Raw genomic sequence first — 24,502 nt, forward strand, 5'->3', positions numbered from 1 at the left:
TTGCCTTTGAAAGTCAGTGAAAAAGCAACATTGTGTCAGAAGCAAAGTGCTGCTCAGATAACTTCAGTTCAGAATCCAACACTTGCACTGGTCTGTGATATTGGGCAAGATATTCAGTCTCTAAAAACCTCTATTTTTTTTGTAAAATGAAACGAAAAGTACAGTTTTTACCTTCCTGAATTTTAATTACATGAGAAAATATGAGAAAAAGTATCTAGTACATTGTACATAATCAGAAAATATTAGTTGCTATGGATCACTCTAGAAATCTTTTCACAACCAGTGACTTCACTTTTTCGATTAGGTTAAACTTTGAGTTATTTCTTTCATGCTTAAATATAAATATAAAATCCGAACTAATTCATGACAGAAAAAATATAGTTTCCTTCCTTGATTTGTCATGATATCCCTTTCCTAGGTGTATAAATACCAGTATTTTCCTTTCTATAGACAACAAGCCAGTGAGCAGCCTCAGCCTCCCTTTGCCCCACCACAGATGTTCATGCCATCAGGTTATGCCTGACAATTTTTTCAGCCATGATTCAACCTGGACTATTATTCACAATCTCCTTACAGTGACAATTTTGATGAAGAGCCTCCTTTGCTAGAAGTTAAGGAAGTGGTACTAATGTGTGTACAACTTGAAGAATAATAGCAATAATCACGTTTACTGTGTGCTGTCAGTATGTTGCATACATTATTTTATATGTGATTGTTCCACATATAAACAAGTCTGCCAATTCAAGACACTTAAACCACTGGAAGTTTGTCACATGTTTGTGTGGGGAAAATGGGAAGTAGGTATGTGCTATTGTGTTATTGCTGCAATTATTAAATGTTTCTTCACTGCTTCTTAAATTTGGACTCCCTGGCCATGTCTAGACAACAGTGAAGATGTCTTTTAGAAAAGTGGTTCTTACTCCAGCTAATGAAACTACTTCATTACAGCTTAATTTCTTTTCTCCACTATTTGCTTTGGAGCAAAGAGGGTAATTTCTGAACTTATTGTTTATTTTGTTGTTGTTGTTGTTGTCGTCGTTGTTGTTGTCTTGGAGACAAGTCTGGCTCATGAGTTTTTTTCTTCTATGGCTCATATGAGCCCTCTAATATCAGTAGGCATGGCTAAATGGGGAGGAATATGATTCTAGTAAATAGCACTGCTGGTGACAAGGAAACTCAGAGATCCTTGCAGTTGAAGGGCCTTACAGGATATCAGGGATGTTCTCTCCCTTAAAATATATATATATTTTTTATATCCAGCCCCCAGCATCTGCTGTTTTTAATCTCAGAAAATGTCAACATGGTGGTAGAAGTATAGATGCTAGAAAATTAAAACTCAAAATTAAAACTCAAGCAGATTTAAATTTGAGCGCTAGGGAGAAATATTCGCAGGTTAACTGCTCCAAATCCTTTACATGTACTCAAGGCAAAAGGGATAGATTTAAATTACCAATATTTTACATTCAAAAGATCATTGTTTGCCTCATGTGAACACAGCCAGCAACCTGGCATTAAAATATTTTTTCTCTGCATCAAAAATTTAAAAATATGAAAGATTTAAATAATTCAGAAAAGCACAGAAAATTATATAATAGATTTTTGGGAGGTCCTTAGAAGACAGCTAAGTTTTCAAATTGGTTTTGTTTAACTAAGTCATTCTCTTTTGCCTCTGTGTGCTATTCTTATTAAACATTTTCCTTGACTCCATCAATATCTCTACTTTAAAAAACTGTCATGTTGTTGAATTATAAAAGTAATCAATATTTAATATAGATATTTTGAAAATATGAAAATATATGAATAAAAATAAAAAAATTATGTAAAATTTTATCTTTGAGTCATAACTAACATGAACAATTTCATGAATTGTCATCCAGATTTTATTTTATTTTATTATGAAATACTATTTTTCATTGAATATGTAACTATGAATGCTTAAAAATGAATGTCACATCATGCTATGAATATAAATTTTTTTTTTTAGTTACATAATACCATAAGCACTTCTGTATAGGCAGTCTTTAAATTCATTAAATATTATTTGAAATCATAACGTAGAATGAATTCATAATATTTTATCTTAAAGAAGTACCATAATTAAAACTTAGCTTAAAGGCTATTCCTCATAATATATAATACTTTGGTGAATATCATAGTAAACGACTTTGACCTGTATAATAGAGTCTATCTTTAGGATGAATTCATAACAGTGGTATTACTGGATCAAATGGTACTTACATTGCCAAACTAATCTAGAAAAATAATATTCTACTGCGCCTTAATAGTAGAATATCAGATGTCTTTTTTTTTAATTTGACAGACAAAAAGGAAAAAATGAATACTTTTGTATTTCTTGCTTACTAGAAAAATTAGACATTTGTTTCATATGTTTATTGACTTTTATTTTTTTCTTTTTCTCATGTTCTTTCTCAGACTTCTTATTGGAATCTCACGATATTTTTTCCTTTCTTTTTTATTTTTAGAGATTTTATATACTAAAAACATTAATTATTGTCTGCAATATGTTTATGGAACATTAGGGCATATAGAAATCTTAATATTTACATTTTCAATTCCACAATATTTTCCTTGATAACTTTTCTTTCCAGCTGCTCTTTTGTTTCTATTTCTCCAGTTCTAGATGCAGCTTATATTTTATAGATTTTTTAAATTATATTTTTGCTTTGCATTAAAATTTTTGATTTATTGAAAATTGTTTTAGGTTAGTATGTGAAGTAGGTATTTAAATTTATTTTTTTAAGATTAAAATTTTTTCCTATAAATTTATTGAAAATAATTATTTTCTACTTATCTAAAATGTCTCTATTGTGGTATACTAAACTGTAACATAGCCTCTTCTAATGTCTCTTTCTGTTTGAATAAGGAATATGCTAGATGTCCCCTCCCACTTTATACAGCTTGGGGAAAATTCCTAGATTATTTTTTTTCTTTGTGATTATTCCACTAATTGTATAGTATATTAAAAGAGAGCACTTAATATAATTTTACATTTTGAATCTATGAAATTTCTAGTCTCTGATCTAATATGTTCTTTAGGCTGGATGACTTTGTGAAAGTCTCAAGCTTCAACTGTCTGAAAAATGTGAAACAGCCATAGGCAGAATTTCTAGGATAGGTAATAAATAATATTTGCTAGTTTTTTTTTTTGAGTGTACACCAAAACAACCTATAAAATTACACAAAAATGTGTTATTTGAAATAGTGCTTGTTTATTCTTTAAATACTTTGCCTAAAAGACTTGTTTGGTTTTATGTAAGAATGATAACTTTTGTTATCTGATAGTGTACAACCAATATGTTAACAAATATATCTTGAAGAATAATAGTTAATTTAGGTCTGTCCGACCAGAAAAATAACTGTGATGACTGATGCTTATATTTGAAAGGCCAGTGCCACAATTTGCATAGAAAATGAAAACATTAATTCATCTTATAGTATTTATATTGTATACTTTATGACCACTAGATGACAGCAAAACAATAACTTTTGCATTCGAATTTCGCAGCAGTTTTATATCTTTTTTTAAATTTTGTATAATAAGGTGTTATATTTGGTTATCTATAATTAATAGATGCTTATAATTTCATTTGCATACTTTGCAATAAATTTGACAACAAAATATTATGAAAATGTATTTTGGTAGAAAACATGTAAAATCTTTTCTTAATGAAAATATTTAGTAGGTCTTATATTCATTCTCAGTTTCATGGCTCGGTGTTGAAACATGGGCAGAAGTTAATTATGCCATAAAATAAATGGTTGAAATCAGTAATAATATCTCATAAAATCTTTTTCATCTGAGTTTTTTCAGTTTCTTCAGGAATAATGATGTTTTTTGAGGAAAAATATATTTTGAATTGAAGATGAAGACCACTTTATTGTGATAAATACTGAAAACATTGTTAGCATAAATGTCTAAATTGAAAATAATGTTTAAAAGCAATATAAGTCTCAGGTAAAATTAATTTAAACTGCAGAATTTTCAATTTTTAAAATCTGCTATTTAAAAAATCACATTAGACAATCTAACCTCATTTTAAGCTTAGCGAACTACTCATATTCTCCAAAGTGTGTGTTCATTAAGAAATATATAAATACACTGTGAAAATTAAAAAGATGCAACATAGAAGTTCAAATGTAAATGATTTGCTCAATATTAATTTAACCAGCCAAATTCCTTCTTTTCAATTTGAGATAGCAATTGTCAATCTGAATGTGAAACGAATGAAAAAATATTCTTTCGACTCTAATTCAAACCAGCTTCTGCTGATCTTCTGAAAATGTTAGGTCCTTTAAAGCAAGGCACCTCTATGTCATGGCAAGCATTGAAAGTTCATCTAGTCCTCTGTGCATAGAATATCAGCTTTGCAAAGTGTTTAGGTGGTCTGAGCTACTGTAAAAGAAGTTGAACTATACACCATATCTGACCAAAGAGGGTCACTAAATTCTGGGATGGGAAGTTGAATGCTGCATACAAATAATTTAGGGAGACAATTCTTCACATGGGAGAATGAGGCTGATTAAAAAAAAAAAAATACAATCATTATGATATTATATGCACATTTACTTGATTAAAAGTATTAGTTTGTTTTTTGTTTTTTTATTTTATCAACTTCTTCTTATTTCCCTTACCCTCAACCCTTGGTAACCACTTTTTTACTCTGTTTCTCTTTGTCTTTTTTTTTTTTTTTTAACTTGTAAATTCCACATATAAGTGATACCATGCCGTATTTGACTTTCTCTGTCTTATTTCACTTAGCATAATACCCTTAAGGTCCATTCCTGTTGCAAATAGGAGGATTTCCTTTTTCTTCAGGCAGAATAATATACAGTGTATGTATCTACCATATTTTAATCCATTCACCCATTGACAGGCACTTAGGTTGTTTCCATATCTTGGTTATTGTGAAAAATGCTGCAGTGAACATGGATGTGCAGATATTTCCGATACCCTATTTTCATTTTCTTTGGATATATACCCCAAAATGGAATTACTGGATCTTTTTTTTTTTTAATTTTTGAGGAACCTCTATACTGTTTTCCATAGTGGCTGCACCAACTAACATTCTTACTAACACTATATAAGGGTTCCCTTTTCTCCATCTCTTTACCAACACTTGTTTTTCTGTTCTTTTTGATGATAGCCATTCTAACAGACATGAGGTGATACCTCGTGGTTTTGATTTGCATTTCGCTGAGGATTAATGATATTGAGCACTTTTTCACATACCTGTTGGCTATTTGTATGTCTTATTTGGATAAATATTTATTCAGTTCCTCTGCCCATTTTTAAATTGATTTGATTTGATTTGATATTATTTTACTTATGTTACAGCATAAGTTCTTGAGTCTGATTCTTCAGTGTTGAAACCTAGATTTTGTATTACTAGCTCTGTGACATTGGACAAGTTACTCATCTCTCAAAACCTCAGCCATCTGATGCACAAGATAGGAATAAAATAACAGCGTTAGCTTCACTGTGTGTCTGTAAGACAAAAGCATGTGAATCTCTTATGGGCCATAGTAAAATTCAGTAAAACCATTCAGTAAAAAAACAGTTAAATGCATTTACCTTATAGTAGTTTCACTCCAGGTTTTCCTAGCATCCACTTCACTCTTATTCAACTTTAAAATACTGGAGGGTTACCAGCTTGATTATTGGTTTCTTAATCGTGAAGTCATGTTCTTTTCTTCCTTGAATGTTCATTTTTTCTACTCAAGATACATGTTAAAGTTTATTAGAGTGTCAGAAAAGAAACAAATGAGGAATCAATACACATTTCTATATTCAGTGGATAGCAAATGGCAGATATTTTAAAATAATAATTATATAAGAGGAGCAGAAACAAACCAAGAGGTCTGTGAGGTAATTGGAATTCTTTGGAAAACAAGGCATTGGAGAAAAAAAATAGAAATTTCTAATGAGTGTGTGGATTCGTGCACACTGAGCCTGACTGATTTTAGATATTTTATTCTATCACCACCACTCATAAAAGAGAATAGCTAACTTGTCTCAAGAATTTAATCTTTGAATACACAGACTCATCCACATGGAGCATTTAATTTGTTAAAATATGCTTGTACATCATGATTACTTTTACTTTGCTTCCATTTCTCCTCTGTGGAGTTTCAGGCAGTTAGCATAGAATTGCTCTTCTCGTGAGGTAGAGTGGAAGTAAAGTTCCAGACCATGGCTAAAGATCTTTAGCTTAGATAATTCTGCTAAGTGAAAAATTATGCCATGCTTCATATAACAACAGTTCGAAGTTGTTATAGCAAAGGAAATTGTAGGAAAACGATATATTGAAATGGGCAATAGATGGAACTTTCAGTCTGTTAGCTACTATTTTATTATATATATATATTTTTTTTCCTGTAGAATGCCTATTTCTCAATTTTCAGCTCGATTTTAAGATTGTAATTTTTCCTTGATGAAATTATTTCTCTAAAAGATTTATTTCAGTTCATTGGGAATAAAAATCTATTTTTAAAAATTTATTTATAGTTACTATATATTACATAGAATTTTAGATTATGAAGGTATAACAATCACATTAAAGTGCTAAGTAAGTTAATCAGATATCTTAGCTGATGTTTATTTTTCTATTATTATATTATCTTCTTTTTTTCCTCTTTTGCAGAACTTGAAATTAATTTTGATCACATATGGCAAAAAACTTTGACGGTGTTAAACCCACTGAACGCAGTAGATGGCAGCATTATGAATGAAACCGACCTAGCTAGGTCCATCCTTTTCTGCATTGCACTGGGAGCCACCCTGCTTCTGGTAATGGACAGCAGCAAGCATCAGATATTAAAGTGTGTCCTTTCCAATGTCATTTTTGCATAAATGTTTGTAAATACACAATATAGTATGTCACTTTACAAAGTGAAAATTGTGTTTAATTCATAACGACATTTTTTGGGGTGAGACATTTAATACAACTATAGTGTCACATACAAAAAACTGCCATCATGCATTACAACAGATTAAAAATATATAAATTTAAATAAAATTTAAAAAAAACTCAAATCACCAAATCAAAATTTTCAGCAAAGCAAGGGATCATTTCTTTCTTATTCTTAAAAAAAAAAAAAAAAAGACTGCCAATCTGGAAAGTTGAAAGAACACATGGATTTGGAAAATATAAGGCTTAAATTTTATTTCTTACTTTCTGCAAAATTTGCATTGTGACACAGGACAAATCTTTTCTCTGTGTTCATTATTTTCTTTGCTGGGGTGTATCTCTAGAGTATTTCCAATACCCTGTGAGGTATGACATGGGTCTTCTTGTTTCTAGGTAGGCTACTATGGATAAATTAACTTGAAATGACATCCTATTATTTGTTTGTTCAATAATAAGTGTAATCAATACACTTTCCATATCATTTTAGTTTTATGATTTTTATAAAGACTTTTTTTTTCCTGCTGAAGTCGCCATTTATCTTGTGTATGTCTCTCATTCTTTATATCTGCGAGTAATAATACTAAAAGACATAAAAAAACATATTATTCCACCTAAGTTTAGAAGACATTCAATCTCATAGTTTAAAAAAATGTTTCATTAAAAGGGAAGAAAAAGAAGAAATAAGAAAAGGTCTAGGATTTTATACCAAAGAATGTGTTAAAAATAGAGGATAAAAATATGGTCAAGCCAGTCTGAAAAGTACAGTTTCATTAAGGTACAAAGTGATACACTTGGCAGAAGAAATGATACAGGGAATTAAAGATTCTAGGGCTTTTCCACATCTTTATCTTATAGCTATCCATTTTCCATATTTTTTACCCAATGTAACTATAATTTTCAGAAGTAGCTGTAAAATGTATTTGCAACTACATAAAATTTCATTTCGTTTATTAATTACTTAATACCAGTATTAAAATACTGATGGCTATCTAGTTTCTACATGATTATGTGGTCAATAATCACATTATATTTATCCAGTACAATAGAATCTTATTTCTTCCTTTTAACTACAGCAAATGCAAATTCTCTGTAAACCAAACACTGTATCACCTAGAGTTTTAATTTAGTCTCTAACCTCCCTTCTGTCTTTGTCACAGTAATTTGATAATCTTAGATTAAAATGCTAAGTAAGACCATGTCAATTAATCAAATAGTCAGAAATAATCAATTTAATATATTAACTCATTTTTCTTTTTTGTAATATAACAGCTGTTTGTTTCCCTGTAGAAAATACTACTGTTACCATCTCTTAAAGGAAAGCATTAATCTCGTTAAGATTTTTTGGGGGGTTATATAATATTAATTAGAAGTGAGAAAATTGGATCTACTCCTAAGTTTACCTCTAGGCGTGATCTTAAACCTTTCGTTTCCTATTTCTAGGACTTCATTTCTTCATTCTGAAGATTAAAAAAAAGGTTTATTTATTTTTTTTACTGTTATTATTTTTTAATTTTAAATGAGTTTTAGATATACAGTATAATGACTAGACATTTATGTAATTTATGAAGTGATCTCCCCAATTGCACTAGCACTTATCTGGCACTATACATAGCCATTACATTAATATTGATGATATTTCCTATACTATACTCTGCAATCCTATGACTGTTTTATAACTACTAATTTGTACTTTAAAAAAAAATTATTTATCAGCCTTTATTTATATACATGTATGTATTTTTGAAATTAGTTTCAAGTATATAGTCCATTGGTCTGACATTTATGTAGTTTATGAAATGATCCCCATGGTTATTCTATCTTCCCTCTGGCTCTATACATAGCCATTACATTACTGCTGACTGCATTTCCTATGCCATGTTCCCCTTCCCCGTGACAATCTCTCAACTACTAATTTATGCTTCTTTATCCTTCACCTTTTTCAGCCAGCCCCCAATTCCTCTACCCTCTGTCAATCACCAGTTTGTTCTCTGTATCTGTGAGTTTGTTTTCATTTAGTTTATTCATTTATGTTTTTCCTTAGATTCTGCATGTAAGTGAAATCATATGATATTTATCATTCTCTGTCTGACTTATTTCACTCAGCATAATACACTCTAGGTCCATCCATGTCATTGCAAATATTAAGATACCATTTTTTTATAGCTGAGTAATATTCCATTGTATATATGTACCATAACTTCTTTATCCAATCATAGGTTTCTTCCATATCTTGGCTACTGTGAATAGTGCTGCCGTGAACATAGAGGTGTATAGATTTTTACCAACTAGAGTTTGGGTTTTCTTTGGATACATACCCAGAAGTGTAATTGTTGGTTCAAAAGGTAACTCTATTTTTAATTTTTTGAGGAAACTCCAGATTGTTTTGCATAGTGGCTGTACCAATTTTCAATCCCACCAATAGTGCACAGGGATTCTCTTTTCTGCACATTTTCACCAATGCTTGTTTTTTGATTTATTGATAATAGCCAATCTGAAAGGTGTGAGGTGATATCTCATCATGGTTTTAATTTGCATTTCTCTGATGATTAATGACGTTGAGCATCTTTTCATATATCTATTAGCCATCTGTATTTCCTCTTTGGGGAAATATCTATTCAGGTCTTTTGCCCATTTTTAAATTACATTGTTTGTTGAATTGTGTAATTTCTTATTAAATTTTGAGTATTAGCCCATTGTCAGATGTATCATAAGTGAATTTCTTCTCTCGCCTATTTGTTTTGTTGGTGGTTTCCTTTGCTGTGCAAAACCTTTTTAGTTTGATGTAGTCTTTTTTGTTTTCCTTACCCGAGAAGATAAATTAGAAAAAAAAATTCTAGTAGTAATATGAGAGAGTTTACTGATGATCTTTTCCTCTAGAAGATGTATGGTTTCAGATCTTACATTTAAATCTTTAACCCATTTTAAGTTTATTCTTGTATATGGTGTAAGAAGGTGGCCCAGTTTCATTTTCATGTATATATGCAGTTTTCTCAACATCATTTGTTGAAGAGACTGTCTTTACCAAATTGTATGTTCTTGCCTCCTTTGTCATAGGTTAAATGACCAAATAGGCATAGGGTTATTTCCGGGTTCTCTATCCTGTTCCAATGATCGATGTGTCTGTTCTTATGCCAGTACCACGCCATTTTGATTACTATAGCCTTGTAGTATAGTTTGATACTAAGTAGTATGATACCTCTAACTTTGTTCTTTTATCTCAAGATTGCCGTGGCTATCCGGGATCTTTTATGATTCCATGTAAGTTTTTGGAATATTTGTTCCAAGTTCTCTGAAAAATGCCATTTGTATTTTGATAGAGATTGCATTAAATCTATACATTGGGTGCTGTGGCCATTTTAATAATATTGATTCTTTCTACCAATGAACACAGTATATGCTTCCATTTATTCATATCTTCTTCAGTTTCTTTTTTCAATGATATATGATTTTTCAAGAACAGGTCTTTATTTTCTGGGTTAATTTGATTCCCAGGTATTTTATTGTTTTTGATGCAATTGTAAATGGGATTTTTTCCTTAATTTATATTTCCGATAGTTCATCATTGGTGTATAAAAATGCCACTGACTTCTGAATGTTAAGTTTGTATCCTGCTACTTTTTCTAATTCACTGATTAGTTCTAACAGTTTTTTGGTGGAATCGTCAGGGTTCTCTATATATATTAGTATCATGACATCTATAAATAACAATTTTACTTCTTTCTTTCCAATTGGAATGCCTTTCATTTCTCTCTCTTTCCTCATTGCTAGCTAGGACTTCCAATACTATTTAGAATAGAAGTGGTGAAAGTGGGCATCCTTGTCTTGTTCCTGATCTTAAGGAAAACATATTTAGTCTTTTTCCATTACATATGATGTTATAGGTTTGTCACGTATGGTATTTTTAATGTTGAGATATGTCCCCTCTATTCCCACTTTTCTGTGAGTTTTTATCATAAATGGATGCTGCTTTATGTCAAACACTTTTCATGCATCTATTGATATGATTAAATGATTTTTATCTTTCACTTTGTTAATATCTACATTAATTGGTTTGTAGATATTCAACCAACCTCGCATTCTGGGAATAAATCCCACCTGATTGTGGTGTATATTTTTAATGTATTGATGAATTCAGTGTGTTAATATTTTGTTGAGAATTTTTGCATCTTTGTTCATAAGAAATATTGGCCTATTGTTTTCTTTTTTTGTACTGTCTTTGTCTGGTTTGGAATCGGGGTAATTGTGGCTTTATAAAAAGAGTTAGGGAGAATTCCCTCATCTTGAATTTTTTGGAATAGTTTGAGAAGAATTGATGTTAATTCTTCTTTAAAGTCATCCGGTCCAGGATTTGTTTTTTGAAAGTTTTTGATTACTGATTTGATTTCACTGGTTCAGATTTTCAGTTTCTTCTTGACTCAGTCTTAGGAGATTTTATGTTTTTAGGAATAATTCCTTTTCTTCCAGATTATCCAATTTGTTGACATGTAATTGTTCATAGAGTTTTCTTATAATCCATTGTATTTCTGTGGAGTCCATAGTTACTTCTTCTCTTTCATTTCTGATTTTATTTATTTGGGTCTTTTCTCTCTCTGTCTCTCTCTCTGTCTCTCTCTCTGTCTCTCTCTCTCTCTGTCTCTCTCTCTCTCTCTTTTCTTTATGAGTCTGGTTAATGTTTCATCAGTTTTGTTTATCCTTTCTAGGAACCAGCTCTTAGTTTCATTGATCGTTTGTATTGTTTTTCTAGACTCTATTTCATTTATTTCCACTCTGATCTTTATTATTTCCTTCCTCTACTCACTCTACTCACTTTGGGTTTTGTTTGCTGTTCTTTTTCTAGTGCTTTTAAGTGTAAGGTTAGATTACTTATTTGAAATTTTTCTTGTGTCTAGAAGTAGGCCTGTATTATTATTAATTTCCCTCTTAGAATTGTTTTCATCGTGTCCCATACTTTTTGAGTCATTGTTTTTCATTTTCATTTGTCTCAGGTATCTTTTAATTTCTTCCTTGATCTCATTGTTAACTCATTCATTGTTTAGTAACATGTTGTTTAACCTCCATTTGTTTGTGTATTTTCCATTTTTTTTTCTTGTAATCGATTTCTAGTTTTATATCATTGTGGTCAGAGAAGATTCTTGATATTATTTCAGTCCTCTTAAATTTACCAAGACTTGTTTTGTGTCCTAACATGTGGCCTATCCTGGCAAATGTTCCATGTGCACTTGATAAAGAATGTATATTCTGCTGCTTTGGGGTAAAACACTCTGAAAATATGAATTAAATCTATCTAATTTACTGTGTCATTTAAGGCTGGTGTTTCCTTGTTGATTTTCTGTCTGGAATATCTATCGCTCTGTTGGTGTCAATGTTGTGTTAAAGTCTCCTACTCTGAGTGTATTGCTATCAATCTCTTTCTTTCTATTGGTCAATAATTGCTTTATATATAAAGGTGTTCCTGTGTTTGGTGCATAAATGTTTACTAGGGTTATGTCCTCTTATTGCATTGATCCCTTTATCATTATATAATGCCCTTTTTTGTCTCTTATTATAGTTTTTGTTTTAAAGTTTATTTTGTCTGATGTAAGTATTACAACCAAGATTTTTTTTTTCATTTCTATTTGAATGAAATATTTTTTTCCATCCCTTTACTTTCAGTCTGTGTGTGTGTCATTTGATCTGAAGAGGATCTCATGTAGGCAATGTATATCTAAGTCTTGTTTTCTTATCCATTCGGCTACTCTATGTCTTTTGATTGGAGCATTTAATCCATTTACATTTAAAGTAACTATTGATAGGTACATAGTTATTGCTATTTTATTATTCATATTTATGAGTCTTTTCCCCTCTGTCTTTTTACAGAACTTCCCTTAACATTTATTATAATTCCGGCTTGTTGATGATGAATTCCTTTAGCTTTTCTTGTCTGAAAAGCTCTTTGTTTCACCTTCAGTTGTAAGTCATAGTCTTGCTGGGTAAAGTAGACTTGATGTTGGTTCTTGTTTTACATCACCGAATGTTTTGTGCCAATCCCTTCCAGCCTGCAAAGTTTCTGTTGAAAAATTGGCCAACATTCTCATGGAAGTGCCTTTGTAAATCATTAGCTGTTTTTCTTTTGCTGCTTTTAATAGTCTCTTGGTGTGAATCTATTTGTTTTCCTCTTCTTTGGAACTCTGTGTGCTTCCTGGAATTATGTTCATTTCCTTCACTGGTTAGGGAAGTTTTTTTTTTTATCATTATTTCTTCAAATAACGTCTCAATCCTTTGCTCTCTCTCTTCTCCTGGTACCCCTATGGTGCAGGTGTTGGTATATTTGATGTTGTCCTGGAGGTCTCAAACTTTCCTCTTTTTTTTTTAATTCTTTTTTTTCTTGTTGCTGTTCTGATTAGGTGTTTTCTGCAACTCACTGATTCAAACCTTTCCTTTATTTCATCTATTGTTGATTCTTTCTAGAATACTTTTCAGTTATTGTATTCTTCATTTCTGATTGTTTTATGGTTTCTATATTCTTTTTTTTTTATGCTTACTATCTCTCTGTTGAAGTCCTCACTGACATCATCTATTCTCCCCCCTATGTATATCGAGCATCCTTATAAACAGTGCTTTGAACTCTGTCTCTAGTAGGTTGCATGCCTCCATTCCATTTATTGTTTTCTGGGCTTTTCTCCTGTTGTTTCATTTGTGCCATGTTTTTTGTTTTCTCATTTTAGGTGCCCCTCTGTGTTCACTTTTATGTATTAGGAAGATTTGTTATGTCCCCCCGGCTTGGCAGGTGGCCTTATGTAGTAGTTGTCCCATGTGGCCCAGTGGTTCAGTCTCCCTGATCACCTTAGCTGGGGGTTTTGAGTGTGTTCCTCATGTGTGATTATGTGTGTTGTGTTTGTTCCTCCTCCTCCTCCTCCTCCTCCTCCTCCTCCTCCTCCTCCTCCTCCTCCTCCTCCTCCTCCTCTTCTTCTTCTTCTTCTTCTTCTTCTTCTTCTTCTTCTTCTTCTAATCCTTAATTGCTATTAGCACATCACTGGATAGGATTGACTCTAGGGTCGACTGGCTGTGGAGATTGGTCATGCCCACAGGGTATGAGCTACTACGTGAGGGCTTACCCCATGGAGTGGGATTCACCCCAGCAGGCTCATGTATCTATTGAGAACAATTTTTGGGTGTGCTGCTTATAGAACTGGTCAGGTGGTGCTTTGTGGTGGCCTGATGTTAGCCCCCATATGAGTTGGTTCTGGGGTCATTGGGAAGGGCTCCTGTGTCGGTCAAAGTCAGCTGCTGCCTTTGATTGTTCATGATGCCTAGCAGGAGCTACAACCAATCCATAAATGGTTGCTGCCTGTACTGGATCTGGAGGCAAGTGGAAGAGACCACACTGTAAGCCAAGGTCGGTTACCACCAGTACTAACCATGGGGTAGCACAGCAAAAGGATCTGTGCATCTTAAAACCTGAGGTTGCCTGCCATTTGCTTGTAAGTCTCTGCAGCTTTGGTTGTTATGGGAGTTGGATGGAGTAGGAACTCAGGGAGTCATCAGGGTAAAGTGTGCAGATTTCGCCTGCCCAATACAGAATCAGGTTTTATTCCCATACTGAATCTGAGGCTTCCTTTAAAAGTCTCAGATTGCTATAAGGCTAGCTGCTGCCTGTCTCAGGCCTGCAGACACCTAGACCTACTCATGAAATACTGTAGCTTGGGGAGGGGTTTGTGGCCCACCACCAAAAGTCTCTCTTGGGGTGCACTGGCCACTCACAGTCACACGCGCTAAGGGCTGTTTGCTGTAGAAATTGTGGCCCAGAGAAAGCACAGGGTAGGGCTGGCTGCCTAGCAATGGGCCTGCCACAGGCGATATGTGGGTTAGGTGGTGCAGGGTCTCAGGGAGGGATAGGGCAGAGAGAGCCGATTTAGACAAGCCAATGCAGATTGCTGCCAATGCTGAGCTCGTCGCCTCCCGCAAAAGTCACAGATCATAGCGAGGCCAGCCACCATCCGCCTCTGGCTGGTAGACCCCAGTGATCCTCCCAAAGACACTGCAGTTAGGGCTGCCACCAGTGGCCCGCTGCTAAAAGTCTCACCTGTATTGTGCACGCTGCATGTGGGCAGCTTGAGCTCAGGGTTGTTGCCAGCCCCAAAATGAGCAGGCCAGGTAAGGTGCTGGGTGGGGCTAGCTGCCTGGCAACGGGCCTGACAAAGGCAATTCGTGGATTGGGTGGGGTGGGGGTCTCAAGGAGACTAAAGTAAAGTGAGCTGATCTCACCCTGCCAATACTACTTTAGAATTGGCCAAGTTGGGAGAAGGCTCAACCCAGGCAAGATGCCACCTATCTGCAAACTGCCCTGGAAGGGGGCGCTGCAAAAAATCAATGATGGCTGTCCCTCAAACCCTTGCTTCGGCACCAAATAACTCAGTCTCTTCCCGTATATATTGCCCTCCTGAGCTACTGACTATCCACTGGAGCCCAGGGTGAGTATGTGTGAGCAAGTGAATTTGTGAGTGAGTCATTTAAGGGGAGATGTCTGGGTTTTCAGATTCCTTTTGTCTCATCCAGACAGCCCAAATCCCCACTGATTCTTACAGTCAGACTTTGTAGGAACTCCCCTTCCTGGGACTGGAACCCTGGGCTGGAGACCCGCTGTGTGGGGCTAGGATTCCATGTTCCTTCAGAGGGCCTCTGCAGTTGCTCTCTCCTTCTTGGTGCTCAAACACCACACAGATGTGGGACCAGCCCACTTTGCATTTCCACCCCTCCTACCTGTCTCAATATGATTTTTCCTTTATAGCCTCAGATGTATGAATTATGATCATCTAGGCTTCTGGTAGTTCTCCAAGTTTTTGTTTTATAATTTGCTTAAAATTGTAATGTGGTCATGGAAGAAGTTGAACCCTGCTTTTACCTAGCCCTCCATCTTGACTGAAATTCTTTAAATGATTTCTAAGGTTCCTTTCAGTTCTGAAATTTGGGGCATAATGGAAAGATATGTATTTTCTGAAACATTTTTGGCAAACATCACTTCAGTTTTACCATTAGATACGATTACTTCAGAATTGATTCTGATACATGTAGAGCAATAAAAATAAAAAAAAAAAAACAACCAGATATTAATTACATCAGATTTAACTCAGACTCTATTTTAAACTAAGTTATTTCTGCCATAGACATCTATAATTAAAATGTAAAGGATGATTTTATGGGCTAGGATATACATGTCCTAGAAAAATCAAAACTAAATCCAGAAATAATAACCAACTTTTTTCATGATATCCAGAGGTGTAAGATTCAGTCATGTACTCATCATTTTGTAATTTTTGTTGACATAAGACACAGACCTTATAGTGGTCTTTCTTAATTTTGAAGGAGGCAAACCAAAAGAACAGCTTTAAGTATATTTTCATCATTAAAATTACCCATACTTCAGAATTATCCCATCCAATTAAAAATTATGTGGAATATTTCTCTAATACAGCAAAGTGATTTGAAGTTGTTACTGTTTTCCAAGTGGAGCAAACCCACCCAATGGAGCAGTGCATCACTGAAGTGATCCTTTTAGCATGTCCATTAGTATCATTAGCATTATTTCACAAAGTAGCCATAAAAATACAAAAGATATGAATAAAAATTTTGACTAATGAAGGAGAGAATTTTACCAGCATGGGTTAAGGACACTGTGACAAAAAATTTGTAGTGACCAGCCTCCCCAACTGCCGAGGAAGAAGAATTGAAACTAGTTTTGAACACTACAATGGTTATAACATTCTCCATTTCCATTAATTAATCATAAGATAAATATATCTCTTTTTTTTAAGACATAAGGACTTCACAGAAAACAGCCATGGATGAGAAAAAAAAAAAAAAATGACAGCTGAAAAGTTCTCTTTCTCTGAATCAACTTACCAGATACTTCTTTGTTTTTATATAATGTCCATGAGAACCAGTCAGCTTATTCAAACTTTACCTAGAATTTCTAATGCTCTTAGAGTAAACATAAAAAACTAAATGCATTTTTTTTTACTGGAGTTTTGGCATACTCAGATAGCAAATATTAAATTGTCCTTTGTAAAACTGATAGTAGATTGTGACTTCCCCTGGATGAGTTTAATGGAACTACTTCAACTTTTAGACCCTAGTGCTTCATGGGTGATGGCTATTTTTATGATTCCCTGGAAGATCAGAGGTAAATCTGAACATGGCTGTCTTCCTTTAACAGTACCTCTTTTATGATTCATTATCAGGTGCTTCATATAAATCAGTTTTCATAAGGTGTGTTGAATTAAACTGGTAATAGACATTATGAAAGCTAAATTTTCTGTGGTCAAATAAGTTTAGGATACACTAGGTTTAAAAAGGTTAAATATGTCCCATTATTTTAGGACATGTTAGAGCTCTTGTAGATGTTAAGGACCTAAATTTTAGAGCCAGACTGCCTGGTATCAAAACCAATACCACTTAGCATTATTTTACCTTGAGAAAGTTACTTAACCTTTCTGCATTTCGATTTCCTCCTGTGTAAAATTAGTATACAGTGGTACTTGTGTTATAAGATAGTTGTGTGGATTAAATAAGTTAATAGATGTGAAATGCTTAGAATAGGACCTAACATAGTAAATCCTATAGAAGTTTGCTAATATTACTAATATGTTTTGTAAATCTCTAATTTTCTTTCATTAATTTATTCAATCATTTAATTATTCCACAAATATGGAAATATATTCCTACTTATGCAGTATGCCCATAATAAACAATCTACGATACAAAATTTAAATTAGAAATATTTCATCTTTTCTGTAGCATGCTTGTGCCATTCTAAGTATAGTCAGAAGTATTTGTTTTCAAGATCCGAATTCATATTATAGTTAGTATTTTTTCAGAACTCTCGGTCTCCTAGTAATTCTATATACTACGAAGATAGGGGACAATGTTGAGTTGATTGACTCAGAATGCTCTCTGATGTATTGACATTCTGCTTTCCTCTTGATGGTCGATTTGTGTTCAAACCGTTTTCTTCTCATTGTCCCAGGCAGGAAAAGTTCAGTTTGGTTGTGTGTATGGCATGAGTGCCATTGGCTGCCTAGGGATTTATGCTTTATTAAACTTGAGAAGCATTTTGGGGGTGTCTTAAGGCTGTGTGGCAAGTGTACTGGGTTACTGCCTACTGCCCATGATCATCCTGTCCAGCTGTGACATCTTTTTTTCACTGCAGTAAGTCTCTGTATGCACTAATTGACCCTATATGCACAATCATCACTAAGTCTTGCCACACTAGTGCAGCAGTTAACTTCTTTCTAATCATTTTGGTATTAGAATTGTGAAAACCAATGACTGTTAAAAGCCACATACAGGTTAAGAAAAGTATGTCAGTTTCGGTGCATATGTGGTTCCTGTTTTGATGATTTAAAAAAATTTAAACCAAGTAACCTTTAAAACTGGAACTTTGAACGTTGTCACATTCTTCAATATGAACTATTGTCATGGGTAATATAACAACTCCAGAAAATTCACTTGTTTGATTTTGGAAGAGTAAGTGCCTGGTGAATGCTGACAAATTTCCTTAGCTTCAAGACACTCTGTCTTCTAGGTGAGAAGCAGCTGTTCTTTTTCAGCAGGGCTCCATGCAGTGCAAGAGCTTGAGAAATTTATGGCATATATGCTCAGTCAATATATATATTTTTTACTTCCTGGAAAGTTAGTATTTACAATTCAAAGCTATTAATAAGGATATAGTAGATACGTTTTTGTCAGGCACCAGAGCATATGCATATCACAACCACTTTGTTTAGAGATACCAAGTAATTACATAGTCCCTCGTCACCTACTATGCTCTAAAGCAATTAGAAATAAACACTTGGCAACAGCACTCATTCTTCCATATCCAAAAAAGACTCAGTTTGCATTCTTTCTTGGATGAGGTACATTTTAGGTTATTAACTCTACATTGGATATTATGTAAGAATTAACCAATGCCAAAAATGGACATTTAAAAAAATCTTTAATATATTTACTTGGATGTAATTTATATATTTTTTATAGTATTACTGAGAATGACTTAGTTGGAAATTTTTTTTTTAGTTTTAATATGGTCTCATTTTTAAAGTAACATTCTTGAGAATAATTCAGAGCAAACTTTTGTTTTATCAGTGAGTACTTCTCAACGTTTAAAAAGAGGAATACAACAGAAAATGGATACTTAGAATGTATAAATACAATGTGAGTAAACTAAGTCTTATTCACGAAAAACTTTCACTCTGCAAATCATATTCTTCAGCAAGCTGTTCCACTTACTATGTTGTTTGGTATCGACATTTGGCAAGTTGATATGGAGCTTCATTCTAGGACCTCTATTTTTTCAAATGGTTTTGTCAATGTATATTATAATGATTTACCATTTAAAAATTCTAAGTTTTAATGTTATTTCCAGCAAATTTGGGGCATTTTAAATGATTCTGGATTGTTAGGAGAAGAAAATTAAAACTTTTGGATTTTGAGAATCATCAGAAGTACGGACCTTTTTCATTAGATTTTCATTCTGAAATTATAAAGGATGATTTAGAAATCCTTTAAATTATATTAAAGGGGAATAAACTATCTTGGCCCTAAGACTATTACACCAAAATTTATCTTTTGGGCATATTACTATATCATTCAAATTAATCATATATAATTTTACATTTTTATTAACAAAAACCTGAAAATTAAATCACTCTAGAAATTATTTCTGATATTAATTAAATGAAGAATATAATATTTATTAGAGTGCTTTTTAAATATTTTGTTTATTTATAATCTAAGGCATTATAAGCTATATTGAATAGTTTTTCACTTGTTTTGCTTTAGTTCAGTTATTCAAAGTAGGTATTCCTGTCATTGTCACAAATAGTAAACATAATTTTCAACTTCAGATTCAACCAGGATCAAGTAAGGCAATATAGTTTAATGGTGAAAAGGACAGTATGCTAGAAGTTAGGAGATTTTGAACTAATACTCATTTTACTATGCAATTTTTGTCAAGTCACTTCATTGTTTTATAGCTGATGACTAGATATATTCTAAGATCTCTCCTAACTCTTATGCTATATTTTCCTAAATAATGTGTTCAGTTTGCATTTAAGGAAAGAAATTCACCCTTCACCACCTACACCTTCTATTTTACTCCCATGGTAGCTAGACTTAACTACCTTACTTCCCCATTTCTTCTTAAAGTATTCTGTCCACAGTTACTTCTTGAAGATACCAATTTGAACAAATCTATTTCTGTATTCTTAAAAATCTACATGTACACATATAAAAGGGACCTTTAGTGATGAAGTAGGAGGCAACACATATATATGCCTTTCCATGTGTTTCCTACTTGAGCTGTGTAGCCTCAAAACAAAAACCTGAGAAGTGGACTTGGGAGCAGTGGAGACTAGGAATACTACTGGAATGCAAATACAGCTATCTTTCTACTCATATCATGAGTATATTTAGGAAAAAGAGTGTTGAGGGAAAAATCTGCATCTATGAAAGAAGTTTCTAAACATAGTTTATATAAAAGAATTTCAGGAGTTGTGACTTGAATGTTGATGCATGAGAGTAACTGCAGGTGAATTCTCTTTTAATTAATTTGTGCTTTACCTAAGCATGAAATATTTAACCTCTGATAGTGAATTTGACTCAAATATTTTCTAACTGGTGAAGGCCTTTGAGTTCATATGGTTCCTCACCCTCATTTTACAAATGGAGAAAGTACTTATAAATACTGTATAAGGATATTTCAGAGATAGCTCTTATTCAAACATCTTTTTCTCCAGATGTAAGGTAATCATCTCTTTTGTCTTTGCTATAGGGGCACAATTCGAACTGTGTCAGCATGGATCATTGTTGCCTGGTGTAGTCTCTCAGCTTCCAAAATCTTCATTTCGGCTTTGGACATGGAAGGACAACAGCTTCTCATTGCTTATCCTTGTGCCTTACTTTATGGATTTTTCGCCCTCCTAACTGTTTTCTGAAGAGTATTGGAGATAGAGTTACAAGACTTTATTTGTTTTCTGTTCAGATTATCCTGAAAATGTATTAGCATTTAAATTCAATAATACAATTTCTTTTTTATTGCTGTTGAGAGAATAATAGCAGAAAGATAAAATAGCGCTTAAGGCTAATGCTCTAATACCATGTTTGGTTTGAATGATGTTTTGTTTTTAAGTCTGGTGCCTTAAACAGTTAAATATACTTTAAAATAAAAGGGAGAAAGTTGTATTGATTGACTCTGCTTTTCTCAACAGATGTATTTCTTAGAAAATGTAAGTAAGTAAAATCATATGCTGACTGGATGTATAATCAGCTTTTTGAGATAGCTTCATGATGGCTCAAGCTGTATGCACATGGTTCAAGTCACACTGTCCAGGACCTTTGGAAAATTGCAATGGTGCCTTATATAGGATTTTATTTAGCTAAGGTTCAAATAACCTCCTATCTTTCAATTCACTTACTTTAGCAACTGTTCTTCAGTCTTATTTGGACAATGCATTATTAACTCACCACATTTTTAAGCCCTCACTTCCTTCTTACTTGGTTTAGATGCCATGGTCCATTGCTATAATTTCTCCTCTACATATATTCTCAGTAATCTTACCATTTGTTCCCTAAATAATTAAACATGACTAGAGGAAATCCTACTTGTTTCACTTTAATTTTTTCACTCTATCTTAAATGGCTCCTCAGTACTCTCTTTTGAATCCTACTACATTACCCTGCTAAATTTGCTTTCTTTCACACTTTCTAAGATGATTATGTTACACCATTTCTTCACTGCTCAAATCTCCAATATTTCTTTCTTTTTTTCTCACTATTGGTTAATGACCTTTCTTCTCATTTATTGAAAATAGACACATCCAGAAGAAAAATGTTTCATAGTCCTACCACCAGGTCTGCCAACCTATATGTATCTTTATAATACATATACATGTATCTTTATAAAGCATATATACACACATACATACATATACAATTTGCATTCCCTTTTCTCACTGTCTCTTCTCCCCTCCAAAGCCAGCCCTTCCATGTGCATAACCATTGTTTTTTTCCTGATCTATTACACATATCAGCACATAAACATGTTTCAATATTTCCTATCTTAAAATAAAAATCCTTTGATTCAACATCACTCTCTAGTTATGGCCCATTTCTCTGTAGCAAAAATCATTGTTAGGAGTTGTCTGTTGTTTCTGCCTCCACTTTATAACAGCCATTCTTTTTCTTACAGTCCAGTCAAGATATCATCACCTTATTCACCAAAACCCTCGCTGTCGAGTCAGCAACAGCTTCCATATCTTGCCAAATCCAATGATCAATTCTTATTCATTTTACTTGAACTCCCAGAGGTATTTGATTACCCTCCTCACTAATTTCCTCCAGCCTTTGTGCTGAATGAAGCATTTACTTCTTCACTGGGCTTTTGAAGCATCATCACACATTATTTGTTGTTGTTGTTGTTTTTTTTCCTACCTCACTGGTGACTCGTTTTTAGTCTTCTCAGATGAACTTTCTCCTTCTTAACCTCAAATGTCTTTTTGATCTATACTCACTTGCTAGATGAGCTCATTTAATTGCTTACCTTTAAAATCTAATGACTCCCAAATTTCCATCTTTCGCTCCCCTCTGAGCTCTTAACATATATATTCAACTTATATGCACAACAAAGTGTGGAAAGTGCTAGTTAAGAGAAGACCTTGCCTACATGGTCTGACCATGATTGCCTTCCTGAGCTCATCTCCTTTCTTTCTTTCACTCGCTCACTAATTTTATTGCCACTTCTGAACCACCAACCACCAAGTTTATCCACCTCAGTTGTTTTTATAGTATTCAGTCTCCTTGAAACATTCTTCTTCCAAATCTTTCATATTACTTCTCTGTTTGTATTTTACCTCCTTAGAGAGACCCTCATTTTCTATTTTTTTTCTAAAACAGTGTTCCTACCCACTTTGCTCTGTTTATTCTATCACCTTATTCCCCAAATAGCTCTTACAATTACCTAAAATTATATTATTAACTTACTTGCCTTCTATCTATAAACACTTTGAAGCCAGAGATTCCTTGTCTATATGCAAAAGTTCCTGACAGAGAATAGAAGATTAATACATATTTATCAAATGAATGAATGAATAAATAAAATTATGATTGAGTATCTATCATTGTGGTAAACAAGACAACCAAGGCTGTAGTCCTAATAAAAACTGCATTCAGTGTGGGGAAAAATAGACAAAAAAAACAAGTAAATAATAAGTAAATAAGACAATTACAGAAGTATGAAAAGAAAACTAAGGTACAAGTGTGTAGAAAAAAATACAGAACAGTAGTAAATGGTAGGTTTCTGTAGTTCACAACCATTAATGAATCTGTTAATTGAACAGTGAATTTTCTTAAGTTCTTACTCTTTCTATTTAGACTGAAATGGTCTAACCACCCATCATTTAAGGGAGATAAAGCAAGAATTCCATTTATTGTAGAGATTATAATATTTTCTTATTTCTTAGAGATATACTTAATTATGGACTTAATATTTTAGCTTTTAGAAAGTGCTTTTACTAAAAATAAGTTGCAGGTAAAAATTGCTCTAAATTCTGGATGTAGGTTGAGGTTTTTCTATACATGAAAACAGTCATACCCAAAAAAGTTTGATTTCTTTTTTTTACTATAAAAATTATAATATCAGCATAAAAATCCCATTAAACAAAATACTAAATATTGTGTAACAGTAATAAATAAGAATAAATTATATTTAATAGTTTCTAATGGCAGAATTATCAATTATCTAAGAATTAATGTAAAATAAACAAAGATAATCATTATGAAAATATTATAGGCACTTTTTAAGACTTCAATATGTGGATAGATATACTATATCCGAGAATGAGAACATTAGACTTTGTAAAAGAATTTCCCCAAAATAAAAGTATGGTTTAATAGAATTTCATTTTAAATTCCAGGAGTGTTTTTCTTAGAAGTTGGCAAAGTGAGTTTAAGGTTAATCTGAAGAAAATAAGAAAATATGTAATCGAAAAATTTAAAGCAATCTAAAAATGTATTACGATGGACAGTGAGTTATAGCAATTATTGTTCATCTCTATAGTTGGATTTTAAGTAATTACATGAAAATATTTTGGAAAAATAACATGAGAAAATGCATATATTAAATTTTCATAATTTTGATATTTATTGAAAACTTCTTATGAGTTGACCTAGATACTTTACATTATTAACTCACTCAATCCTCATAATAACTCTATGAAGTATTCTTATCATTGCCATTTTTTAGATAAGGTTACTGAATGACAGAGAGGCTAAATCATTTTCCCAAAGTTATTCAGCCAATAACCAGGATTTGAATCCAGAAAGCTTGATTTCAGAGTCCATAACCACAATATAACATTGCCCATTATTGAGCTAACAACCTCATTACATCTTTATGGCCATCAACATTTCTACTATTTATTCACTTGGGTTTATCCTTGCCTCTTGACCTTGGAGACAAAGCCCTTAACCTACTAGGGAATAGTAATGCAGTAAGAAAATAAAAGAAGAATCTAGAATGTCTAACAGGATTAAAGTGGTAC

The 24,502-nt window shown here is 33.0% G+C and overlaps 1 long non-coding RNA gene across 1 annotated transcript in view; it reads left to right on the top strand.

Annotated features, from left to right (window-relative positions):
- LOC107497261 overlaps positions 1-22,187 on the top strand; it is a 404,352-nt gene extending 382,165 nt beyond the window's left edge. The window contains exons 2-3 of the long non-coding RNA XR_004953122.1: positions 6,663-6,808; positions 20,737-22,187. This is a non-coding gene — a long non-coding RNA (uncharacterized LOC107497261). The remainder of the gene's footprint in view (positions 1-6,662; positions 6,809-20,736) is intronic.
- Positions 22,188-24,502: the final 2,315 nt, after the last annotated feature.

This window comes from Rousettus aegyptiacus, unplaced genomic scaffold, assembly GCF_014176215.1.
Source record: "Rousettus aegyptiacus isolate mRouAeg1 unplaced genomic scaffold, mRouAeg1.p scaffold_m13_p_10, whole genome shotgun sequence".
NCBI lineage: Eukaryota > Metazoa > Chordata > Mammalia > Chiroptera > Pteropodidae > Rousettus > Rousettus aegyptiacus.